At 38.0% G+C, this 25234-nt stretch overlaps 1 protein-coding gene across 1 annotated transcript in view; it reads right to left on the reverse strand.

Moving 5' to 3' along the window:
• Positions 1–25234, reverse strand: part of OLA1 (Obg like ATPase 1) — a 184190-nt gene that overhangs the window by 110082 nt on the left and 48874 nt on the right. The window lies entirely within an intron of this gene.

Here is a 25234-nt window from a genome sequence, read left to right on the forward strand (position 1 = left end):
TGAGAAGAGACTGACAAAAACTCTTAATTCAACCACCATCAAAATGCTTATTTTAACTGCATGAAAGTCTTTCAACAGGCAATGAAAACACACCATGTACCATTTTATCACAACCTTCTGCTCAAGGAAAATATGAATTCTGAATATTGACATGGATCTCTGCACTTCTTGGACTGCTTGGAACAGATATTTTTTTTAAAGTTAGCACAAACCCAATTTTAAAGCACTGCTATTCTCTGCCACAAAAGCCAGAAACTATAAGCAAATGGCAATGAACTTTTGAAGTCAGTCAATTTAATAAAATCAAGTACACTGGATTGCTTACATTTTTTTTCAGGCACACTGAAAGTGACTGACCAGAAAGTTTGTATTTATTCCTCAAGAAACTAATACCAATTAAAACAGAAGATAGATCCAAAAAAAATTACAAAAAAATTGATGACTTAATGCTGGCTCAACTAATTCTCCGATGATCTGAAACATACGAACCCTCCTATTTTAAAAACATCTGCTAGAACCACATAAAAAAGCTGTATATATCAAACTGATACTGAAGTTAACAAGTCATTATTTATCCAAGGTTCAACTGTATGTAATAATTTCATTAAATAAGTTTCAGAATGTATTATAGGTTCTAACCAAATATAGGCATTTATTTAAATATTTATTATAGATGCTTACATGCAAAAATTAACAAAACACATTCCTTAAGTGCTAACTAAATCAAAACACAGTTTCCTATAAAAAACTGAATTAATTTTAAGAAGTGCATAAAAAAATGCTGATAAAGCAAAACAATTTGAGTTTATGAACCTATCTTCTTCCACAAAGCAATGCTATAAACATCAGTTTTAACACCTCAATGATTTGGAAAAATAAAATTTAAATTTAATTATTTCATAAGCAAAGAAAATTTTAATACACTTTAAGAGAAACACTTGAGTCACAGACATACATACATTTCATATGATAAAATTGTTACTACTTTCTGCAAAAATTGCATCAACTAACTCATCTCTACATGGGCCTACAAACTAAGTATATTTCATTTTCCAATCAAATAAATATATGTTTTTATATATATAAATATACTATTCTCTGTTTAGTATCTTTAACCTAAACTTTACATGTGGCATAAATATCTAATCAAAATTAATAAATATCTAATCAAATAAATATCTAATCAAAATAAATATCTAAGCAAAATTATTTCACGTTGCAGACTGGTTCCCAAAAACTTGTGCAAACCAAATAAACTCCTGATTTTTGAAAATTAAGTACCAGTTTTGAAAGGATGACTAAGTAAGCTTAACAATTATTTCAATGAGACCAACATTAAATTTTGCCTCTAAGTAGTATTCTCTCTTGTTTTCAAAAGCTCCACATCCACCAGAAAGGAATGAACACAGCAAGAAAGTTGCCATAACATCATTATGGCAACTACTGTCCTATTCTGAATTGGGCTGGTTTATGGTCTGAGCGATGTAACTGAAGGTTAATATATTTGAAATCATTGGGGGCTGGAGCTGTAGCGTAGTAGGCTGAGCTTCAGCCTGCAGCATCAGCATCCCATGGATGCCAGCTCAGGTCCCACTGTTCCTCTTTTGATCCAGCTCTCTGCTATGGCCTGGGAAAGCAGTAGAAGATGGCCAAAGCACTTGGGACCCTACACCCATGTGCGAGACCCAGAAGAAGTGTGCGAGACCCAGAAGAAGTTCCTGGCTCCTTGCTTCAGATGGGCCCAGCTCCGGCCGTTGTAGCCATTCAGAGAGTGAATCAATGGATAGAAGATCTTTCTGACTCTCCCTCTCTGTATGCAACTCTGCCTCTCAAATAAATGAATAAAATATTAATATATATATGAAAGTATTGGAGAATTAGTTGAACTGGGGAAAAGTCATCAATTTTTTTGTAGATTTTTTTTTTTTAGGATCTACCTTCCTGTTTTAATTGATATTAATTTTCTGAGGCCCAAGAAAAGTGAAAGTGCAGAAAGCCAGGTCAATATTCAGAATTCATATTTTCTTGAACAGAAAGTTTAAAACTATCTTAAGATATAAAAGAAAAGCAAATGTGAATCCAAGAACAATGCTTAAGTTAAAAAGATAATGAACAGAAAAGTATATATACACACAGAAGCATTTTAATTTTACAACCAGAGGAATGAGAAAAACACTAATGAAATTCTCTACTACTTAAAATTCTAAAAGTGTAATTTTATAGTTTGACAACAATGTGGGAAATTACTACCTAATAATGTCATGCATACATTGAGACAGAAAAGTCTCAAAATAGTTATACAGAACATTCTTTCAAAATATGAGTTCAGTTTATTGGACAGCCCAAACTTCAGGTCTCTATGCTGCATATTCAAATACATATCCTTGCTGGAGTAAAGGCTCACATCTAGGAATCCTAGATTAACACAAGAATACTTAAAAACTCTTTGAGTTTTTAAAGATTTATTTATTTATTTGAAAGGCAGAGTTAGTGAGAGAGAGAATCTTCTAGTCTCCCACATAGGTGCAGGAACGAGGGACTTAGGTCATCTTCGGCTGCTTTTCCAGGCATTAATAGGGAGCTGGATGGAAGTGGAGAAGCCTGTACTGCAGGTTGCGGCCTAAGCTGCTGCGCCACAGTGCAGGCCTCAAAACTCAACATCAGCGATTATGGAACCCAAAATATTTTTTCTCAACTATCTGAGAAACACAGAGAGACTCATATGGGGTAAACATATAAAGGCTCATAGACATATTTATTGGTTGTGACAATATGTACTATAATAAGCTTCTTAAAAATATGCCTCTTGTAGCCGGCGCTGTGGTGCAGCAGGTTAAGGTCCTGGCCTGAAGCGCCGGCATCCCATATGGCCACAGGTTTGAGACCCAGTTGCTCCACTTCTGGTCCAGCTCTCTGCTATGGCCTGGGAAAGCAGAAGATGGCCCAAGTCCTTGGGCCCCTGCACCTGTGTGGGAGAGCTGGAAGAATCTCCTGGCCCTTGCTTTGGATCAGCGCAGCTCCAGCCGTTGTGGCCATCTGGGAAGTGAACCAGTGGATGGAAGACCTCTCTCTCTCTCTCTCTCTCTCTCTCTCTCTGTGTAACTCTGACTTACAAATAAATAAATAAATCTTTAAAAAAAAAATAAGAAACTATATCTCTTACAATGTAAAGCAGACTCATTTATTAACTAATTCTGAGTTACACTGACTTCATCATTTGTCTTTAGACTTTCATTTGCCTATTATTTTTATAAGGACAGATATGCTACAAATTTTACTGACCCAGACTTTAAGGTTTTACATATGACAGTATGGATACTTAGTAAATGTTTACTATCAATTATTCTATAGCAGTGATGGCTACAATTGAAAACTCCATGTTCCTGAAAAATTCTAGGCTGCTAACTAACTTTTCACTTGCCAGTCACAAAAACAAGAACCAGAAATATAGACAGATTAATTGAAAAAATATAATGAAATCAACAATCCCAATATATGCTCATATTTTTATTTGTATCTCCCCTTTTCCCACCTAATTTATAAGAAACCTGCTCCTAATATTAAGTTAACATACAACTTCTTAGAGTAGCAGCCTAGGGTATCCTTAAGTTTATTTTATAACATATAATCAAGCAACATACTATAATTGAAGCACACTGAAAACAGCAGCTACTAGCTAATTAACATTAGCAGAAACATTTCTCTCAATGAAGATAAAAAAAAAAAAAACCAAGGTACCATCATAAAATAGAGTTTGTTATAAATATTGTATTTAAGTTATATGGAAAACACTGCTACATTCAGTCTAACACCAAGACACTTATAATACAAATGCAGCCATTTTTTTTCTTATCATAGTTTTATCTCCATCTTGACTACAAAATTCTGGGAACAGGTAAGTTCAATTTTAAGGACAGCATCACAAATGCAGACATATAATCAGAGTACAAATTTGTTGTGTATACAGAAGTGTTTTACTGCTCTATTTCTTCAACCAATATAGTAAAAGCATAGTTCCCACAGTACTTGACCTCTGACTGGGGCAGCAATCTAAAGGAAAAGCACCTCTAACAAATGTGTTATTCCTCAGACAAGACAGCAGGATGCAGTATAATGGCTGAAACCTTTTTGGTAAAGACAGTCATACTGCTTCACTGATACTGAGTCTCCGCTAACTGCCTTCTGATCACAAAACTTGGGGAAAATCCTTTTCTATTAGATCAACTAGCCCTACTAGAATATTTAAGTATGAAAAGGTAAGCTACATTAGGATTTTAGCATATATCACTTAACCCTAAATACGTGAGAAGAAATATAAATCAAAAGTCATAAAAGTATTTGTTTTAAGAAGCATTCATGATAAATGCCAAAGCCTTAAAAATAAACAAAAACTGGGGCTGTCACTATGGCGAAGCAGATAAAGCCATTGTCTGCAGTGCCAGCATCCCATATGGGTGCCGACATCCCATATGGGTGCCAACTTGAGCCCAGGCTGCTCCACTTCCGATCAAGCTCCCTGCTGATGGCCTGAGAAAGCAGTGGAGGATGGCCCAAGTGCTTGGGCCCCTGCATCCACGTGGGAGACCTGGAAGAAGTTGCTGGCTCCTGGATCCCAGTTTTGGATTAATTCAGCTTCAGCTGTTGCAGCCATTCGGGGAGTGAACCAGCGGATGGGAGATCTCTCAGTTTTTGTCTCTCCCTCTCTCTGTAACTGCTGCCTTTAGAAAAAAATCTATCTTTTTTTTTTTTTTTTTTTTTTTTTAAGAAAAACAAGTTTCCTTGAAAAGAAGAAGGGGGGAGATGCATGCATGAGGGCCAAGGGGAGTTTTGCTTTGGTTTGTCTGGTTTTTCTCTTTTTAAAAAGATGAGTGAGATTACAGAATGCTCCCATGTTCATGGGAAGAAATCAATAAAGAGAAATATAATACAGAAAAGGCACGACAGCAAGATCCAGTCCTATATGCCAGAAAGAGCAGCAGATTTAATGTGCAAGTGGAGGGGCTGGCCTTGGCAGGGACAATTCCTTTACCTGTTATGAAGAAAGGTGCAGGTGGATGAAGGATGACAGACTTGAAAGATACTGGACCCTACTCTGATCCAGAGCACTAGCATTTGCTGTTGCCCCTGTTCATAGATATTTACAAGCTTTGTTCCCGTACATACATCAACTCTTACTCAAATGTCAATCTCTCAGTGAGTACTACCCTTCTAGTCGTTAAAACTGCAAATCCCACAGAAAGACTGTACTATCCCGCTTTCCTACTTTATTTTTCACTTCTGTATTCATTTCTATCTAATATACAATGTATCTTAAGCAATTTGTTTAGTATATATCTATTCCTTGAGAATTTAAACACTTTGAAAGCACAGACTTTTGTCTTTTGTTCCTATCATATCCCTGAGTGAATGAATTATGGAAAAGGGGACAGGTAATTCTATTTCTGCTTTCTTAACAAAATCAAGAACTTGGAGAGCAAGAAGATGTTAAATATCTGAAGAACTGAATATTAGAAACAAACTAAATATCTATCACTGGCATATTGCAGTACGGTCCTATGATGGAATGCTACACAATCATTAAAAAGAAAAAGGGGGAGTAAGTATTTGGTTAGCACTTAAGACACCACTGGGACCCCTACATTCCACATCAGAGTGCCTGGGTTCAAGTCCTAGATTCACTCTCATTTCCAGTTCCCTGCTAATATGCACCCTGGGAGATAGCAAAGATGGCTGCTCATATATCCTTATATGCTATACTGGAAACCCAGATTGAGTTCCCAGCTCTGGTTTTGGTCTGGCCCAGCCCTGATTGTTGCAAGTGTTTTTTGTTTGTTTGTTTGTTTGTTTGTTGTTAAATATTTACTTATTTGAAAGGTGGAGTTACAGAAAGAAAGAGGGAGAGGGAGAGAAAGACAGAGATCTTCAATCCACTGGTCCACTCGCCAAATGGCTGCAATGGCTGGAGCTGGACCGATCTGAAACCAGGAGCCAGGAGCTTCCTCCAGGTCCCCCACATGGGTACAGGGGCCCAGGGACTTGAGCCATCCTCTGCTGCTTTCCCAGGCACATCAGCAAGGAGATGGATCAGAAGTGGAACAGCTAGGACTCCAACCGGCACCCATATGGGATGCTGGTGCTGTAGGCAGCAGCTTTACATGCTATGCCATAGTGCCAGCCCCAGTTGGCAAATATTTGGGGGAATGAACCCACAGATGAGAGCTCTCTCTGTTTCTATGTCTCTCAAATAAATATAAATAAGTAAAATAATTTTTTAAAAATAAAAGATTTATATGTACTATATGTACATGAAACTATTCAGTTTTTTACAAAAACACACTATAAAATAGAATACAACATAATAAGTTATCCTTTGTGATTTAAAATAAAATATCTGAATGTGAACTTTGTGCTAAGCAATACTCTAAGGGTTCTGTATCCTATCAACAACCTATTATAATCACCTTTCTACAATGAGGAAACAGGAAAGCTAAAGTTGATGTCTTATTTTTAGGTGTGTGTATATATAGACATGGATGTGCACACAACACAAAAATTTAAATTTTGAAAGGATAGCCACCAAAAAGTTAGCAGTTCATCTACTTCCGTGAGGTATAAACAAGTGTTGAAGAGGGTGAAAGCATGGCAGAGGTGGTCACTCATCTATAGCACAAATTTATTTCTGTGGTCAATTATCAGATGCAACATAATTCTTATTTCTCTCAAATGAAAAAATTCCACTGTTGCCACTCTCCCTACTTCAGCATGTTGTCAACAACTTTCACAAAAAGGTTTCTCCAGGGTAGGGCTATATGTCTTTGTGTAAGATGCCCTGCAATGTGTGAGACATTCTGAGTTCACTTAACAGTGACAAGAATACTGTCTACTCCTCCATCCCCAATTACCCTCTAGGGGATAAACTAAAACTTTTCTACAAATGCTGGTATCTCCTGTTTGTCAAAATTTAACTCTACAAAGTACGCGTGTGCAGCTTCAGTCAGCAAAATGTTAAAGACAGCTTCACTCTTAGATGGCTCCACATGTGCACAAACCTCTAAAGACACCACGAAAGAAAACTCCAACATTTCTTTAACAAGATGAAGAAAAAGTCAATCTTTGCTATTATGATTTCTGTGTCTGCCTGTAACTTATTACTAGAAAAATTATAAGACGTTTACTTCACTGTTACTAACTGTAACACACTGGCATATTAAGACTCCAAGTTAGCAAAAAGCAAAAAAGCAGGCCACTGGCATCAGAGCGAACTAACCAGCAACAAAGTCAAACTTGACAATCCAACCATCAGCTATGCACTGGTGGACCAAATTGAGACCAAAAGAATTCCTTCCATCTCTCAGAGATTTCTTCAGATACCACTAGGGGCAAAGACAACGAGGGAGGAAAAGGAGCTCAAGATCGAGATTGGGACAGAGAATTGTGGTGCCAGCACTGTAATGCAGCGGGTAGACACTGTCTGCAGTGCCAGCATCCCATTCTGCTGCCAGTTTGAGTCAAAGCTGCTCCACTTCCAATCCAGCTCCCTGCTAATATGCTCAGAAAAGCAGTGGAATATGGCCCAAGTCCTTGGAACTCTGCCACCCAAGTGGGAGACATGGATAAAACTCCTGATTCCTGGCTTCAGCCTGGCCCAACCCTGTCCATTGCAGCCACTTGGAGAGTGAGCCAGTGGTTGGAAGATCTGTCTCTCTGACTCTCCCACTCTGTAACTCTTTCAAATAAAATAAATAAGTAAATCTGAGAGAGAGAGAGAATGAGAATATCTGAGATGGAAAATGTGATTGCATTATATAGCATTAATGCTCTTTCTCTCTCCTGTTACCTGTGAATACACCCAATAGCTACCATATCCAATGACAATTAGGTTATTCGCATTGACATGGAACTAGCAGCACTGTGATGTACAAGAGGATAAACAGAAAGAAAAAAAATTTATTTTGAGCTGGATACTACCATTTACAAGTTGAATGATGTTAAGCAACTCAAAATCTAAGTCTCAGTCTCCTTTGTAAAATATAGATAATAGTAGTATTTCCTCTTAGGATTGTTCTAATGATTAAATGAGATGATCAGCACAGTCCCAACCCAAAATGGGATACAATAAATGGTACTTAATGTATCTTCCTTCCATTAATAACATCAGAAATGTTCAGGCCTTCAGAGATAAGAAATTTAACTTTGGTGGCCGGTACTGTGGCGTAGTAGGTTAAGCATCTTCCTGCAATGCAGGATCCCATATGTGTGCTGGTTTGAGTGCTGGCTGCTCTACTGATCCAGCTCCCTGCTGATGGCCTGGGAAAGCAGAAGAAAGTGACCCTAATGCTTGGATCCCTGCACCTGCATGAGAGACCCAAAGAACCTCTAAGTTCCTGGCTTCAGATGGGCCCAGCTCTGGCCGTTGCAGCCATTTGGGAAGTGAACCAGTGGATGGAAAACCTCTCTCTGTCTCTCCTTCTCTCTCTCTGTAACTCTGCCTCTCAAGTTAGTAAGTAAGTAAGTAAGTAAATAAAAGAAATTTAACTTTGACTTCCAGATTAAGATGCCAATAGAAAAAGAAATAGGGCTTTAGGAGGGCACAGATCTTGACCTCATTTCTTTTTCTCTTGGTCTCAACTAGTGAACTATACTCTGTGCAACTAAAGAATGAAAAATTCCAGCCAGGCTCCAAACTGGAAAATAACCATAAGGAACAAGAAAATAAATGTAATGTGGTATGCTAGAGTGGAACTTGGAAAAGTAAAGAGATGTTAATGGAAATCAGATCCAAAGAGTTTAGATTTTAGTTAGTACAGGTTAAACATGCCTTATTTGAAATGATTGTGTTTTGTATTTCATATACTTTCCATATTTGGGAATATCTGTGTAAATATAATGAGATATCTTGGGGATAAGATTCGAATCTAAGCACAGATTCATTTATATTTCTCACATACCATATATAATAGCCTGAACATAAGTCTACACAATATTTTATGCTCCTGCACTTTGAATACAATCTACCACATGAAGTCAAGTGCAGAATTTTCTACTTGTGGTGTCATGCCAACACTCAAACATTCTGCTTCAGATTTTGAAGCAGTTCAAATTTTGAATTTTTAGATTAAAGATGCTCAACCTATAGTAGAACAACATTCACTCCTTAGGTTTGACCAATGTACCACAGTAAAATAAAGTAAAATAAGTGACAACTGAAACTGGATAAGAGGTATCTAAAAGCTCTCAGTATTATTCTGAAACTTTTCTGTAAATTTGGTGTTATTCCAAAATAAACCATTTATTTAAAAAAAAATGGGCACTAATGATATGGCAAGATATTCAGGAGAGATTAAATGAGAAAGGCAAGTTTCAGTATCATGTGCATAATATACTCAAGTAATGGCTGAAAAATGGCTTTCTTTTTAACTTTTTTTAAAACTTTTATTTAATGAATATAAATTTCCAATTCTTTTTAATATTAAAGTTTGTGTTCAGGGCTGGCGCAGTGGCTCACTTGGTTAATCCTCCACCTGTGGCGCTGGCATCCCATGTGGGCACCGATTCTAGTCTCGGTTGCTCCTCTTCCAGTCCAGCTCTCTGTTGCAGCCTTGGAGGGCAGTGGAGGATGGCCCAAGTGCTTGGGCTCCTGCACCCACATGGGATACCAGGAGGAAGCACCTGGCTCCTGGCTTCGGATTGGCACAGTGCGCCAGCCGTGGCGGCCATTTGGGGAGTGAACCAACGGAAGGAAGACCTTTCTCTCTGTCTTTCTCTCTCACTGTCTATAACTCTACCTGTTAAATAAATTAATTAAATTTTTAAAAAAAAGTTAGTGTTCATGTTAAGAAAAGACAAGTACACTCATATTAACAATAATAAAACTAGACTGCTGAAGTAAAGGGACCCCAAATATAGAGTGGCTTAACAAACAAAAGGCTTACTTCTTTTTAATTCCAATCTTAAGATAAATAGTCCAGTGTAGGGGGGTAGTTCTGTTCCTTTTAGCCATTCACAGATCCGGGTTCCTTCCAAGTCATAGTTCTGCTATATTGTAAGGCACTGCAAACTTCCAATTAAGCTGGCATAAAAGGAAAACAGTAATACTAGAGTAGGCACAATGTCTTGAGATAGAGCCCAAAAGTGTCACATCTCATTCCTTTCATAATCATCTGCTTTAAACACAGACATATCTATTCTCAAGGTAGACTAGAAAATGTAGTAAAGATGAGCAACCATGTACTAAGAAGAAGAGCATGGATTCTGGTTGACAACTAGTAATCACCATTAAGCAGGTAGACAAAAAGAAGTAGTTATCTAGAAATACACAAATAACCATTGTTAACATTTGATTACATATTTTTGAGACTCCCCCAGAGTACTGTGATATAGACATTGCTTTGTATAACCTGCGTTTTAAATTTAAGTGTCACAGATAGCCCTCCATTTTAATGCAGATTGCAGTATTCCATTGAGTTAATGCACTATATCTAATTTTCTCTAATATGTATTTTATTTTGAGAACCTCTTCAAAATCTGCCTCACTTAGGAAGGCTTCCCTATGTTGTTTATAAATTCACTCTGCCAATGCTGAGTTACCATTAACTCAAGTTATAGTCTGAAATATATAATTTATTTTTTTAAAGTCTGGACATGTTCGATACAGACTCAGTTTGTTTTCAAATATTTTTAAATTTTTTTTCTTTCTTTTTTTTTTGAGAGACACAAAGAAGCTATGTAGTTGGCTGGGACTCAACTATCTGCTCCCAGGATTGTCAGGAAGCCAGAGTTAGGAGCAGAGCCAGGACTCAAACCCAGATGCTCCAATAAGGGATGTGGTTGTTCCAAACAGCATCTTAACCACCAGGCCAAAGGCCTGTTCCTGTCAAATGCAAATTAAAAAGCAGCCTGGAGGGGCAGTCCTTGTGGTATAGAGGGTAAGGCCGCAGCCTGTAGTGCCAGCATCCCATATGGACACTGGTTCGAGTCCTAGCTGCTCCACTTCTTATCCAGCTCTCTGCTATGGCCTGGGAAAACAGTAGAAGATGACCCAAACCCTTAGGCTCCTGCACCCGCATGAGAGACCTGGAAGAAGCTCCTGGCTCCTGGCTTTGGATTGGCGCAGCTCCAGCCGTTGTGGCCATCTGGGGAGTGTACCAGTGGATGGAAGAACTCTCTCTCTCTCTGCCTCTCCTTCTCTCTCTGTTTAACGTTTAACTCTGACTTTCAAGTAAATAAATAAAGCTTAAAAAAAAAAAAAAAGCAGCCTGGGAATTTCAGCTATGTAAGTCTTAAACATCCAACTTATTTATTAGCCACTCAAGAACACAGAAAACTGTTCACATTTTCCTTGAGCAATCCCTACAATACAACAACTAGGCAAATGGATCTTTATAAACATTTTAATATATAAGTAATATTCAGAAACTATAAGGCAAGAGAATAACACATTTACAATACCAAGGGAAAAAATTGACAAAATCTTTATAAATAAATCTTACAAGAAATGTGAAAAGCCCACTTACAGTAGACCTTTATGTTTCCAAACGCATTGAAATGGTCTGCATATGGTTTGTGCCCCCAGAAGTTCATGTGCTGGAGGTGTGATCCTTGATGTAATGGTATTGAGAGGTGGTGGGGTGTGATTAGAGACCTGGGACACCACCCTTGGAAGATTAATTCAGGGGAATTACTTTATAAACTCAGGCTGGTGAAGGCTTTTTTAATAACTCAGTTCAACAAAACAAATATTTGAAGAACATAATATACCCTAAATAAATATAAGCTTGGGAGATACTCGCAACTCACATAATGCCTGTTTTACAAGTTAGGGTGGTTATAAAACTACTTCAGCTTTCTTGGCCCATTCTCTTGCTTCTTCATTTGCCATGGTACCTCTCTCTTATACATGTTCCTGTCACATGATGCTATACAACATGAGCCCTTACCAGAAGTCAATGCCAGTGTCGTGTTCTTGGGCCTCGAGAACTAAATAAATCTCTTTATTTAATAAACCTTCTTTGTAAAGTACACACTCTTGGGTATTTTGTTGCAGCAACACAAAACTAACTAAAATATACTCCAAAAGTAGAACTGAACAAATCAAAGAACATACCAGATTTTTGAATGGGAAGATCCTAATAAAGGGCAGGGATTAAGAAAAAAACACAACTTGGCCGGCGCCGCGGCTCAATAGGCTAATCCTCCGCCATGAGGCTCTGGCACACCGGGTTCCAGTCCTGGTCGGGGCACCGGATTCTGTCCCGGTTGCCCCTCTTCCAGGCCAGCTCTCTGCTATGGCCCGGGAGTGCAGTGGAGGATGGCCCAAGTCCTTGGGCGCTGCACCCCATGGGAGACCAGGAGAAGCACCTGGCTCCTGCCATCGGATCAGCACGGTGCGCCGGCCGCAGCGCGCCTACCACAGCGGCCATTGGAGGGTGAACCAACGGTAAAGGAAGACCTTTCTCTCTGTCTCTCTCTCACTGTCCACTCTGCCTGTCAAAAATAAAAAAAAGAAAAAAAAAAAAAGAAAGAAAAGAAAAAACACAACTGAATGAGAAAATCAGTAAGGAACAGGATCAAAAAATTAATGGAAAAATACAAATAATTCTTAAACATATGATGAGATGTTCAACCTTTCTCACAATAAGAAAAGCAAAAAAAAAAAAAAAAAAGGACACCAATGTACAATTATCTTCTAGTAAACCACAAAAATCCATAAGTTTAGCACATATCCAGCTGGCAAGATTATGGAGAAATGGATATCCTCATACACTGATAACAGTAGTACAAAATGGAACAACTCCTAAGAGGAAAATTTGGCAGTGTCTACCATAATTACCAATGTACTTTCCCGTTGACCTACTGAATCCATTATTGGAAATATAACTCCTAATCAGTTATACACATATGCAAGAACATATGTACTAGATTACGAACTTTGGCATTACAATATAATTAGAGAAAAAAACTGGAAAGAACCCAAGTACCATGAAATGAAAATTATTTCTTGAAGAAAATCACCACTAAACTGATGAATATCATCTAGCATTATTTGATGCTGGATATATTCATAAACTCATGAATGTATATGAAAAACTAAATACTAAATGGATTATAAGTCCAAGAACTCTCAGGATCACAGGATATTTGTGCACACAATTGAAACTACCTCTCAGGATCACAGAATATATGTGCAAACAATTGAAACTAGCTGGCAGTTATCCACATTTAATATCATTGATATGACTAGACTAAAACCTACCATCTTGCTAGCCATTTTTTGTTTCTTATATATATGTGTGTGTATATATATATATATATATATTTCTTTCTTCATCTTTCTTTGACTTCTTCTGTACCAAGTTTTTTGTATGATACCATTTTATCTCTTATACAAACTTATTATCTATGCCTCCATTTCTTTTTTTTTAATTTTTTTATTTTTGACAGGCAGAGTGGACAGTGAGAGAGAGAGAGAGAGAGAGAGAGAGAGAAAGGTCTTCCTTTACCGTTGGTTCACCCTCCAATGGCTGCTATGGCCGGCGCACTGTGGCCAGTGCACCGCGCTGATCCGAAGCCAGGAGCCAGGTGCTTCTCCTGGTCTCCCATGGGGTGCAGCGCCCAAGGACTTGGGCCATCCTCCACTGCACTCCCGGGCCACAGCAGAGAGCTGGCCTGGAAGAGGGGCAACCGGGACAGAATCCGGTGCCCTGTCCGGGACTAGAACCCGGTGTGCCAGCGCTGCAGGCGGAGGATTAGCCTATTGAGCCGCGGTGCCAGCCATCTATGCCTCCATTTCAAAATTAGGTCTCTGGGCTTTGAAGGTATAGCTTTTAATTTATTTTTCTCCCTTCTCTAAATCCACAGGTGCAGTCTCTGCATAGCTGGTACAATACCAGCTCCTTCCCTCATCCTCTTTTCCTCAGCTACAATGACTTTCACCAATGCCCTAAGGCCCATTACTCCATCCCAATCCTTTTTTTTTTTTTAATTCCAACCCAATCCTAATCCCATAGTTCACAGATTAGGACTTTTGCTTTGCAGTGGACAGACAGGCAGGAGAAGTAATGCATACTTTCAGGAGCTTTTTCCTAGCTCCCATTTTTTGAGGTTCTTATCCCACTCGATAGGATTCCCCAATTTCTGCCAGCTTTCACTAATTTCACAAATTCCTGCCAACCTGTACTTCACTAATTGGTCATAATTCGAGTTGAACTGTATGTCCAGCTGTCTACCCCAGGTTGAATGTGTCTCCATTTCACCAAAGGCACTATATGTCCTCAGATTTCTGAAATTAGTCAGGCTCTTTTTTATTGTTAGGGAGGGAATAATACTCTATCCAGTTCTCTGCATCCCAGGGCAGAAACTGGAAGTCCTTACAAATTTTAAAAACTCTCTTTTTTGAGGCCGACACTATGGCATAGCTGCCGCCCGCAGTGCCAGCATCCCATGTGGGTGCTGGTTCGAGTTCCGGCTGCTCCACTTCCAATCTAGCTCTCTGCTATGGCCTGGGAAAGCAGTGGAAGATGGCCCAAGAGCTTGGATCCCACCCAAGTGGGAGACCCAGAAGAAGCTCCTAGATCCTGGCTTTGGATTGGCCCAGCTCCAACCATTGTGGCCATTTGGGGAGTGAACCAGCAGATGGAAGACTATTCTCTGTCTCTCGCTCTCACTGTTTGTAACTCTGCCTCTCAAGTAAATAAATAAAATCTTTAAAAAAAAAATAAATTACAGGAGAGTTTCAGTTTATCAGGAAACCAAATATAATCTTCTCTTTCAGTTAAATATCCTACCTGAATCTTTCTGTAATTCAGCCTTCCATCTGGATTTCTCTCCTATTGTAATACCAGTATTTGCATGAACATTTCCTCTGATAAAAATTAAAACCATTGAATCTATAAGATAAAATTCTACCTTAAATAACCATTTTAAGACATGTAAAAGTTAGTTTATGCACTTACTACTACCCTTTACTTATTATAATGCTCAAAAATCATCACTGTAATTTTTTTATTCAGATGTCACAAGGACAAATTTTCTAGTTGCATGCAGGAAAAAAATTTTTTTAATATGCTGTCTTCATATAGCAACTAATCCAAAATAGAAAACTATCCTTGTACCAACTGGAGTCTCAGGGACAGATGTACTGATTGCAGATTTCAACAACATAGCTCATGCTGTCTGAAAGGCTTTCTGAGGCAGATGTCCCATTTTATGACTCATCTAATCATTTACTTATGTACTAATGTCCACTATATTACACATCAAAGCAACCAAGCAATGAAAAACCCTAAATTTTGTTCCTGTAAATGTAAAGTTCCCATTTAGATTCAGATTGTTTCTAAAAGGGACAAAAAAGTCTTACTTGTAAGTAGTTTTCTGCCTTTTAATCACTGAATTCATATAGAATTTCTGTATACAAACGATTGTTGAGGTTTAGCAAACCAATTACATTACAGAGGCATACCACTGGCTACCCTGGAAAATGACCTTTTACTATACTTCTTACCTATTATTAAAATAAAAAATGACATTCCAAAAGCTTTTTATAAGGCACAAGCCATTAGTTCTGAAACTTGTTCACTGAAATAATTACCTGAAGAAAATACTTGTCAATTTAAATAATGTCAACACACTACTGCTAACTTACTTACATAAATTATAATCAGAACTATTTAACAAGACATCAAAGGAAAAAATTCAGATTACTCAGAATCCTTTGGTAAAAGTTCTCTAAGCATCTAGATTGCTGTGTAGAGCTAATGCTGGCACAAATATAAAAGAAGTTATCTAACAGTCTAAATATTTATTCCAGTATCAATCTTAAGTCTTAATCAAACAGCTATATTCTGTTCCTTTTAACAGAAGAATATGAACAAAAATGACTATAAAACACTTTTAACCAAGAATTTAAAAATTAGAACAATACTCTTAAAAGTGATCGGGAATGTATCATATCAGGAGCATTAAATTTCATTTGAAAATCAAATTATATAATTGAAGGATTTTTCACACACACAGGATTTTCTACATTTTATCTCTTAATGCAATATTTATTGAAAGTAAATTTTAAAATTAAGAAAAACCTTTAATAATATTTCCACCTTCTTATTTGCTACCAAAATAAGGGAGACATTTTTATGAAACTGTCATGTTAAATAGTAGTCAATAGCCGCTTACAATCAGTAAACAAATTCAGTTCAAGGCAAGAACTACATTACCATTTAGTGGATGCAATTTAGATTATTCTAGCGTGTAATACTTTAATTGTATAAAACAAAGCTGATGTCACAAATACAAAAGAACTTCTTACAAAGCAAGTACCACAAGTAATTTCTATCCTGCCACTGATGGCTGACAAGTGATGAGCACTTTGTTCAAATGTATATGCTATGCACATAAGACAACAGGTGGTTTATAAAAAAGAAAATATTGAAGAGAAGTTTTTGAAATTTTCATAACCAACATTTTTATAATATGCCTTGTCAGGGTGTCTGACATACTCTTTGAAGAGCTAAAAGATTTCTTTCACAGGAAAATACAGTATTCACAACATAAAAAAAAAAAAAAAAGAGAGAAGCTGAATCAGAAGAACTAGGATTAATACTGGGCTAAAAAATGTTTATATGAGAAAATGTATTGATATATTGCAAATCCATTGCTATATTTCCAATATATCCAACAGATTTATAATTTAGGTTGTAATATTTTCATATTTTTTTTAAAATCTGTCCTTATTAGTTGATATCCAAGTACTGTTTATTCAATGCTAAAGAAAACTTTCCTATAAAAGCAAACAAAAAAATAAACACCTAACCTTTAGGCCTAATTAAACAGCAGTGTTCAAGATGTTTTCTCTCTGATGGAAAAAAATTAAAACAGAGGCAGTATCCAAAATGACTAGTACTCCCCACTATTACCACTATCTAAGTATTTAACCTTTCAATACGGCTCTGGAAATTATGTTGCTTTGATGATGTTGGGTTTTTTATTCTCTTAAAAGATTTTATTTCTTTATTTGAGAGGCTGAGCTACAGAGAGAAAGAGAGAGACAGACAGACAGACAGACAAAGGTCTTCCATCCTTTGGTTCATTCTCCAAATGGTCACAATGGCAGGAGCTGAGTGGATCTGAAGCCAGAAGCCAGGAGCTTCTTCTGGGTCTCCTACACAGGTGCAGTGGCCCAAGGACTTGGGCCATCTTTTACTGCTTTCCCAGGCCACAGCAGAGAGCTAGATCAGAAGTGGAGCAGCCGAGAATAGAACTGGTGCCCATATAGGATGCTGACACTGCAGGTGGCAGCTTTATCCACTACAACACAGCAGCAGCCCCAGATGTCATTTTTAAACGTGCTAAGTTAGAATGAAATAAAACTTCAAAAACTTGAGGCTTCCATACTTATCCCATTCCCCACTCCTATGACTCTCAGGAGGAAAAACACGAATCAGGAACAGATTATACTACAGAGAATGCCTCCCACTTTCCTACCTCCAAATATTCCTATATATAAAAGAGCCTTCTTTTCCTGAAATGATTTTAGCTGTTCTAGTTCAAAGGACAAGAGCTGGGATGAAAAGGGAAGAAATTAAGCCACTAAAAATAAACAGGACAGTTTGATATACGGATAGTCTTATAGTCACACTAATACAACCAAAGCATACTAAATTATCCCCCAAAACTCAAATTAAAACTATATATATAAATATATATATATATATATATATCTCACCCAATTTTTAATACAATCTAGCCAAATATTCACTTGTAAGCATAGGACTTGAAACACATACAATATCTATTTCAAGTCTTTTTAAATGTCTGTATTGGGCGCCGCAGCTCACTTGGCTAATCCTTTGCCTGCGGCACTGGCACCCTGGGTTCTAGTCCCGGTTGGGGTGCCGGATTCTGTCCCAGTTGCTCCTCTTCCAGCCCAGCTCTCTTCTGTGGCCCAGGAAGGCAGTGGAGGATGGCCCAAGGGCTTGGGCCCTGCACCCGCATGGGAGACCAGGAGAAGCACCTGGCTCCTGGCTTCGGATCAGCACAGCGCGCCAGCTGCAGCACACCAGCTGCAGCGGCCATTTGGGGGATGAACCAACGGAAAAAAGAAGACCCTTCTCTCTCTCTCTCTCTCTCTCTCTCTAACTATGCCTGTCAAAAAATAAAAAAAAATAATAAAATAAATGTCTGTATTGCTGAAAGCTCTACACATCTGCAGTAAAATTTTGTACGTAATTCTTGAAAAACAAAAATTATAAAATTGAGTAATAAATTAATTTACTTTATCTGCAATAGTGAAAATTGAAAATCTAAATTGAAGATAAAAAAGGTAGACAGATTCATAAAGACTAACAAATAATAAAGGCTACTGGCTGTTTTCAAGTAATTTTTGAGCTGTGGTTCTCAAACTATAAGACATGGACCCCTGGGGGCCTGTAAGGGTACATTCTTAATAATAATATTAAGAATGTCATTTGTTTTCTTCATTGTGTTCATACTTGCAGTCACAGCACAAAAGCAATGGTGGGGGGGGGGACCAGTGCTGTGGCGTAGTAGGTAAAGCCGTTGCCTGCAGTGCTGGCATCCCATATGGGCGCCAGTTCGAGTCCCAGCTGCTCCACTTCTGCTCCAGTTCTCTGCTATGGTCTGGGAAAGCAGTGGAAGAAGGCCCAAGCCCTTGGGCCCCTGCACCCACATGGGAGACCCAGAAGAAGCTCCTGGCTCCTGGCTTCTGATTGGTGCAACTCCGGCAGTTGCAGCCAACTGGGGAGTGAACCAGTGGATAGAAGACCTCTCTCTCCCTCTGCCCCTGCCTCTCTCTGTGTGTAACTGACTTTCAAGTAAAATAAATAAATCTTTAAAAAAAAAAAATCAATGGTGGGAGAAACTGCTAGCATTTCATTTCAAAACATATTTTAGGGCCTTGAGGCCCAGTGGGTAACCCCCAGCATCCCATATGGGTGCCCACTTGTGTCCCAGCTGTTCCATTTCCAATCCAGCTCCCTACTAATGTGCCTGGGAAAGCAGTGGAAGATGGCCCAAATTTTTAGGCCCTGTACACACATGGGAGACCCTGAAGAAGCTCCTGGTTTCTGGCTTCAGTCTTGCCCAGCCCTGACTGTTGTAGCCATTTGGGGAGTGGGCTAGCAGATGGAAGATTTTTCTCTCTGTTTCTCCCTCTGTCTACCTGTGCCTTTCAAATACATAAAAATAAATCTTAAAAAAACAAAAATACGTATTTCTGCCTTTCTACAGGAGTGCAGGTGACTGAAGAGTTGTATCCTTTTATATGAAAATGAATTTCTCTTGGAGAAATAAAGGATAGTTAAGTGAGAATAATGATAGCAGTTCAAAAGAAGAATCAAGACTCTAGGACACTTGGCTATTCCCAAACCTAGCAAAGGATATGGCACATCACTCATGACATACCACACAGCAAGAAAGCCATCAAGTGGTAATGAAAATGCTCAGGAGCCAAGCTGAAGCTACTCCCTCGAATAACTGGAATATCAATATGGATGATAACTACAATGGACTGAAACATTTATGGAAATTTATAATGATTTAAAAATACCATTATTCACCTTTGGAAGATGACAATGAACTGATTCATTATTTTGGTAATCTTTTCCTTAGAAAATATCAACATAATACCATTTTTTGTATCCCACCCACATCCCAAAGAAGAAAGCATGCAAAGCATTTCAATGGAATCCTGATGCCACTAAAATGAGCTCTTGCAGGGCAAGCATTTGGCCTACCTGTTAAAATGCAAGTTAAGATGCTCACACATCCCATATCAGGATACCTGGGTTGGAGTTCCAGCTTTGTTCCTGATTCAAGCTTCCTGCTAATACAGACTCTGGGAGGCAGCAGTGGTGGCTCAAAGAATTGGGTTCCTGTCATCCACCTGGGAGACCTTGATTGATTTATTGGCTCCTTGCTCAGCAAAGCCCAATCCCAGACATTCTAGACATTTGGGGAGTAAACTAGCAAATGGGACAGCATTCTTTCTCTGCTTCTCAAGTTTAAAAAAAAAAAAAAAAAAAAACCACGAAACTTCTTACAATCCCTTACATAAAAATTTTAAAATCTCAGATAAAATGCTGATACGCTGATGCTAATTAACAGTAAGCACCCACTTCAAAAGATGTATTCTCCTTTCCACAAATAAATTTGCCTTCAAAGAAATCCACACAAAACATTTATCTTTAAGAATCAAAGTTACTTCACTGATGATAGATCATCTCTCTTTCGTGCCTATATCCCAAGAACTGCTTGTTGACATCAACAACAAGTATGCTTGTTGCATACTTCAGGTACAAAAATAAATGTGTATATTTATTTGTAAACCATACAAATAAGGTTGTAAGATAGAAGAGAATAAAGACTTAAAACATTTGAATATGATGGCTATAGTCAATTAGCTATATATATATATACACACACCACATAACATGAGATAGGGGTTAAAAGGATAAAGACCTTGGGTTCAAAGGCCTGGATTCAGCTCCCGTGCTGCCCTTTACTAACTTAAACAAGTTATTTAATCTAATTATTGGGTAAACAAAATGTAAGTAGTGCATGCTTCACATGACTCCTGTGAAAAAGTCAACGATGTAAAGATGAAATAATAAAGGCTCAGTACACTGCCTCTAACGTACTGATCCTCATAAGTACAGCATCTGGTAATAGTACATTGTTATCACTCATGTGATACAAAGGGAAAAAGAAATAACAGGAGAATGTTGGGTACAACAACTGATTCCTTTCACCAACTGTCAGGGATATCATTATTGGCCCAATGAAGGTTCATTACCATTTTGCCTTTAGCCAGTATGGGAAAGTTATCAAAAGTGTTACAGCAATATAATACATAGATGTGCACATATTTTTAAAGAACCCAGGTCTGGGGCCAGCACTGTGGCTCACTTGGTTAACCCTCCACCTGCAGCGCCAGCATCCCATATGGGCACCGGTTCTAGTCCCGGTTGCTCCTCTTCCAATCCAGCTCTGCTGTGGCCCAGGAGGGCAGTGGAGGATGGCCCAAGTGCTTGGGCTCCTGCACCCGCATGGCAGACCAGGAGGAAGCACCTGGCTCCTGGCTTCAGATCTGCGTAGCTCCGGCCGTAGCAGCCATTGTGGGGGGGGGGGGGGTGCGGTGAACCAACAGAAGGAAGACCTTTCTCTCTAACTCTATCTGTCAAATAAAAAAATCAATCAATAAATAAAAAATTAAAAGAACCCAGGTCTAAGAATACTATCTGAAATGACATTAACTTTGTCTCCTTTTCTAAATTTCCTAATGAAATACTATCTGTCAAGTCATTTAGTGAAAAAAAACAAGAAAGGACATTTATAACATAATCCTTAAATACTCAGTAAAAACCTTCTACTTGCAAGTAAAATAGTCATAATGCTCCTCAAATCAAATGAAGTAAACTTTTAAATTCTCAATGTTAGCAAAGAAATTACAATGTTAGCAAAGAAAGGCTGATGAAATTAAGAGAAGGGGATTATAACAAAGATTAAAATTCAAACTATAGTCTGGTCTTCATTTGTAATAAATTCAACTCAAGAGACATTAACTACAAAACCCTGACAATTACAGCAAACCAGGTACAAACTATCACTCTAATCATTTCCAGGGCATTCTCTCCCAATAACTGTCTAGTTATCAGTGTCAGGAACAAGTCTACTCTCAGCCTTCTCCCAAATATTTCCTTACAGTGGTACCTCAGCTCTTTCAAAGGGTAAATACTTACTATATTATTTTATTTCATTCAGGTATGTGCAATTTAAGCTGTTTTCAATGTATAGCATTGTACAATCTTTCATTTATAATTGACTAAATGCACAGAGCATGGTAATTTGTACAAAAAGTAAATTCAAGAAATCCTTTTGGAAATCAACATAGCATTGAATAGCAAAGGCCACTAAGAGAAGAAGGGTTTTGATTCATTAATTTCTCTTCAATGATTATTTTACAGAGAAGTAATTCAATATAGGCAAAAGGATACATGGATAAAGTCACTCACCAAAGAGTTATCTATAATAGTAAAATAATTGAAAATGACAAAAGACCATTGACAGTGAAATTTTATTACTTCACTAAATTTATTAATGTTATAATTATTCTAAAATAAAAAAATATGATCAAATAAATAAAATATCTTTAGAATATAACATGGGATAGCAGGCTCGGTTAAAAATCCTGCTTCTACCATTTAATAGCTGTATGACTTGGGGCACATTTTTTAAACTCTCAGATACATAGTTTTCTCATCTCTAAAATGGGGTAACAATAACAAATTCACAAGGTTCCTAGGAGAATCACTGTAAAGTTCTGGCCCCTCAATTCAATGAATTTCTCTTTTACTCAACTGGTTACTGTCCATTTTTTCAACCGTGTATTCATAAAACAAGTAATATCCTTTTTTGAAAAAAAATTTTATTTATTTATTTGAAAGGCAGAGATACAGAGAGACGGAGGCAGCGAGAGAGAGAGGTCTTCCATCCACTGGTTCAGTCCCCAGATGGCCACAATGGCCCACCAGCTGGTGCTATGCCAGAAGCCAGGAGCTTCTTCCGTGTCTCCAACATGGGTGCAGGGGCTCAAGCACTTGGGCCATCTTTCGCTGCTTTCCCAGGCTACAGCAGAGCTGGATCGGAAGTGGAGCAGCCAGGACTCGAACCAATACCCATATGGGATGCCAGCACTGCAGGTGGCAGCCCTACCTGCTATGCCACAGCACTGGCCCCAACAAGTCATATCTAAAATGGTGTTAAGGTTGCAGTTCTGGGGCCGGTGCTGTAGCATAGTGGGTAAAGCAACTGTGTGGGAGACCTGGAAGAAGATCTTGGCTCCTGGCTTCAGATCAGCACAACTCTGGCCATTGTAGCCATTTGGGGAGTGAATCAAAGAATGAAAGATCTCTCCCTCTCTGCCTCTGCCTCTCTGTGAGTCTGCCTTTCAAATAAATAAATAAATATTAAAAAAAATTGCAGTTGTATAGTTAAAATGATCACCTACAGTAAATTTATTAGTTATATTTTCCTTGTTTCCTTAAAAGTAAAACATTTGCACTGGGTGAAACTGTAACCCACCATATACAATTCTTGTAATTGTTTTAATAAGCATATTCATAGGTAATTTCAATTTATAGTCCTTTCCTAAACAAAATTATTAGCCACAAATCACAAAGCAGAATTCAGTTCATATACATAAAAATGGGGGTGGGAGGGTTGGGAAAATGGGTAGACCACATGTAGTCCCTTGCATTTTCACACCTAATACTTCATTAATATTTGAATATTAACTTTGACTGAGGGAGAAGACTAGGCTCAAAACACTCTAAAGTAATATACACATACACTCCATAGTTTTCATCTGGCAACCTATAATGCAAAAGAAGGCCTTCACAACTGGCCTGAGAAGGAGGTGGATACAGTTGTCCTTTCATCTCAGGGACTAGGGAAGAGGAACAAGACCATCTTCTTTCATCTGACCTCTTACCTGTGGGAAGTGAAAAATATCTAAAGTGCTGGCAGTACAATGGAGTCTTCTTAAGTGCTATGGCAAGAGCTGAGTCAGTCAAATTCAGAACAGCCAGGTAATGCTCTTTCTTCCCTCCTACAGATGGAGCAAGGGCAGCAAAGACAGAGTTGGGGTGGGAGGAGACTATGGACCAGCCAAGAGGACATCATGATCCTGGATAAGCAATGTCAGGCTCCTGGACAGAATTCGGGGGTTCTCAGGGCACACCTTGACCTCACTAATGTAAAAATAAAACTTGATTCTAAAGGAATAGTGCTGCTACAGAGCATATGTACCTACAGCACTGCCTTTCCTTCAACTGCCAGGGGCAGTAAATGCCACTACCAAGACATAAGCTCAAAATTTTAAGGCAATGATGTAGGAAAATTGTATCTGGCACACAATGGGTGGTTTAAGTATGCCAATATAAAATCTGCAAAAGGACAGGTTAAAAGAAAATTGAACACTCACTATAAAAAAAAGCTTCACTCATCTAAGTTTAACAATAAATATCTCAATACTTAGATGTTTAAGCTACATAACAATAATGATCAAACAATTAAGAAAATATAGTTCAAAATTTGATGCTTAGAGATCTAGAGACTCTCCAGGACTTTACTAGATGCCCTCACAATCCTGAATGGTTTTTACTTATTAGTGATATAAGAATTAAGAAAAGAACAAAACAGCTGGCTACTTGGGATGGAAAGGATAGGAAACAAGGTCTCTAAAATGTCAGAAAAGACATTCAAGAAAAAAAATAATGCCTCAATTACCTAAGCAAATAGATAAAAGACCACCATGGATATGTGCAAACAATTAAACTGTAAATAGCTGGCAGATTAAATAGCTCCATACAATATTATAATGCAAAGTAGATGGAACTGTTTCCTAGTGCTACAGTATGTTCCACACTAAACAGAAGTTGGTTGGTAGAATGCATTGTACCTTAGTTGAGAACCACTGCATAATTACTTAACCCACTGAATTTACACTGAAGAAACAAAGAAAACATATGTTTTTTGGTCAGACTGTTTATGGCAATCCAATACTAGGTTAATTTAATAAATACTGCTGAAAAAGAAAATTACAGGACCTAAGGAAAAAACTTCATTATTTTAGGATACAATCAAAGACAGCTTTATCTTGGCAATTTGTGTCTAGGCAAAAATGTGTGACTCATTTGAAAGTTTTAAGTGTCCGGCTTATGGGGAGGGGGGAAGGTGGATTCTAGAAAACAGCAATTTATGTTCATGGTAATTAAATGTGATTTACAAAACATATAAACACCTAACTTAACCTAGGGGGGTGGGGCAATTAAAGGTATTTTTACCTTCTTATTTAGCAGTTCAATAATGTAGGAATGCCTTGAGGGCTATAATTCCATACGAACTAACAACTTAAAAACTATTTTTTCCATCAGTGCAACCATCATCTCTTCCAGCCAAACATCCGCAACAAAACTAAAGGAGCTTTCTGGAATTACTGTTAAAGCTCTAACTAAACAATTAAACATATGAAATTCAAACAAATACAGAAGGATAGTAATATAAAACAGGATGAAGACACATGTGCCATTAGTAACAAAGGAGAAAGGATAAGGGTTTTTATTTCTCCAAGCCCAAAATTCTAACCATCTGCACAGAAACATCTACACAGATTAATCTTAGCTCTATTTCCATTAGAACTTGTCTGATCAGCCTAGGAGAG

Source organism: Lepus europaeus, chromosome 1, assembly GCF_033115175.1.
Source record: "Lepus europaeus isolate LE1 chromosome 1, mLepTim1.pri, whole genome shotgun sequence".
NCBI lineage: Eukaryota > Metazoa > Chordata > Mammalia > Lagomorpha > Leporidae > Lepus > Lepus europaeus.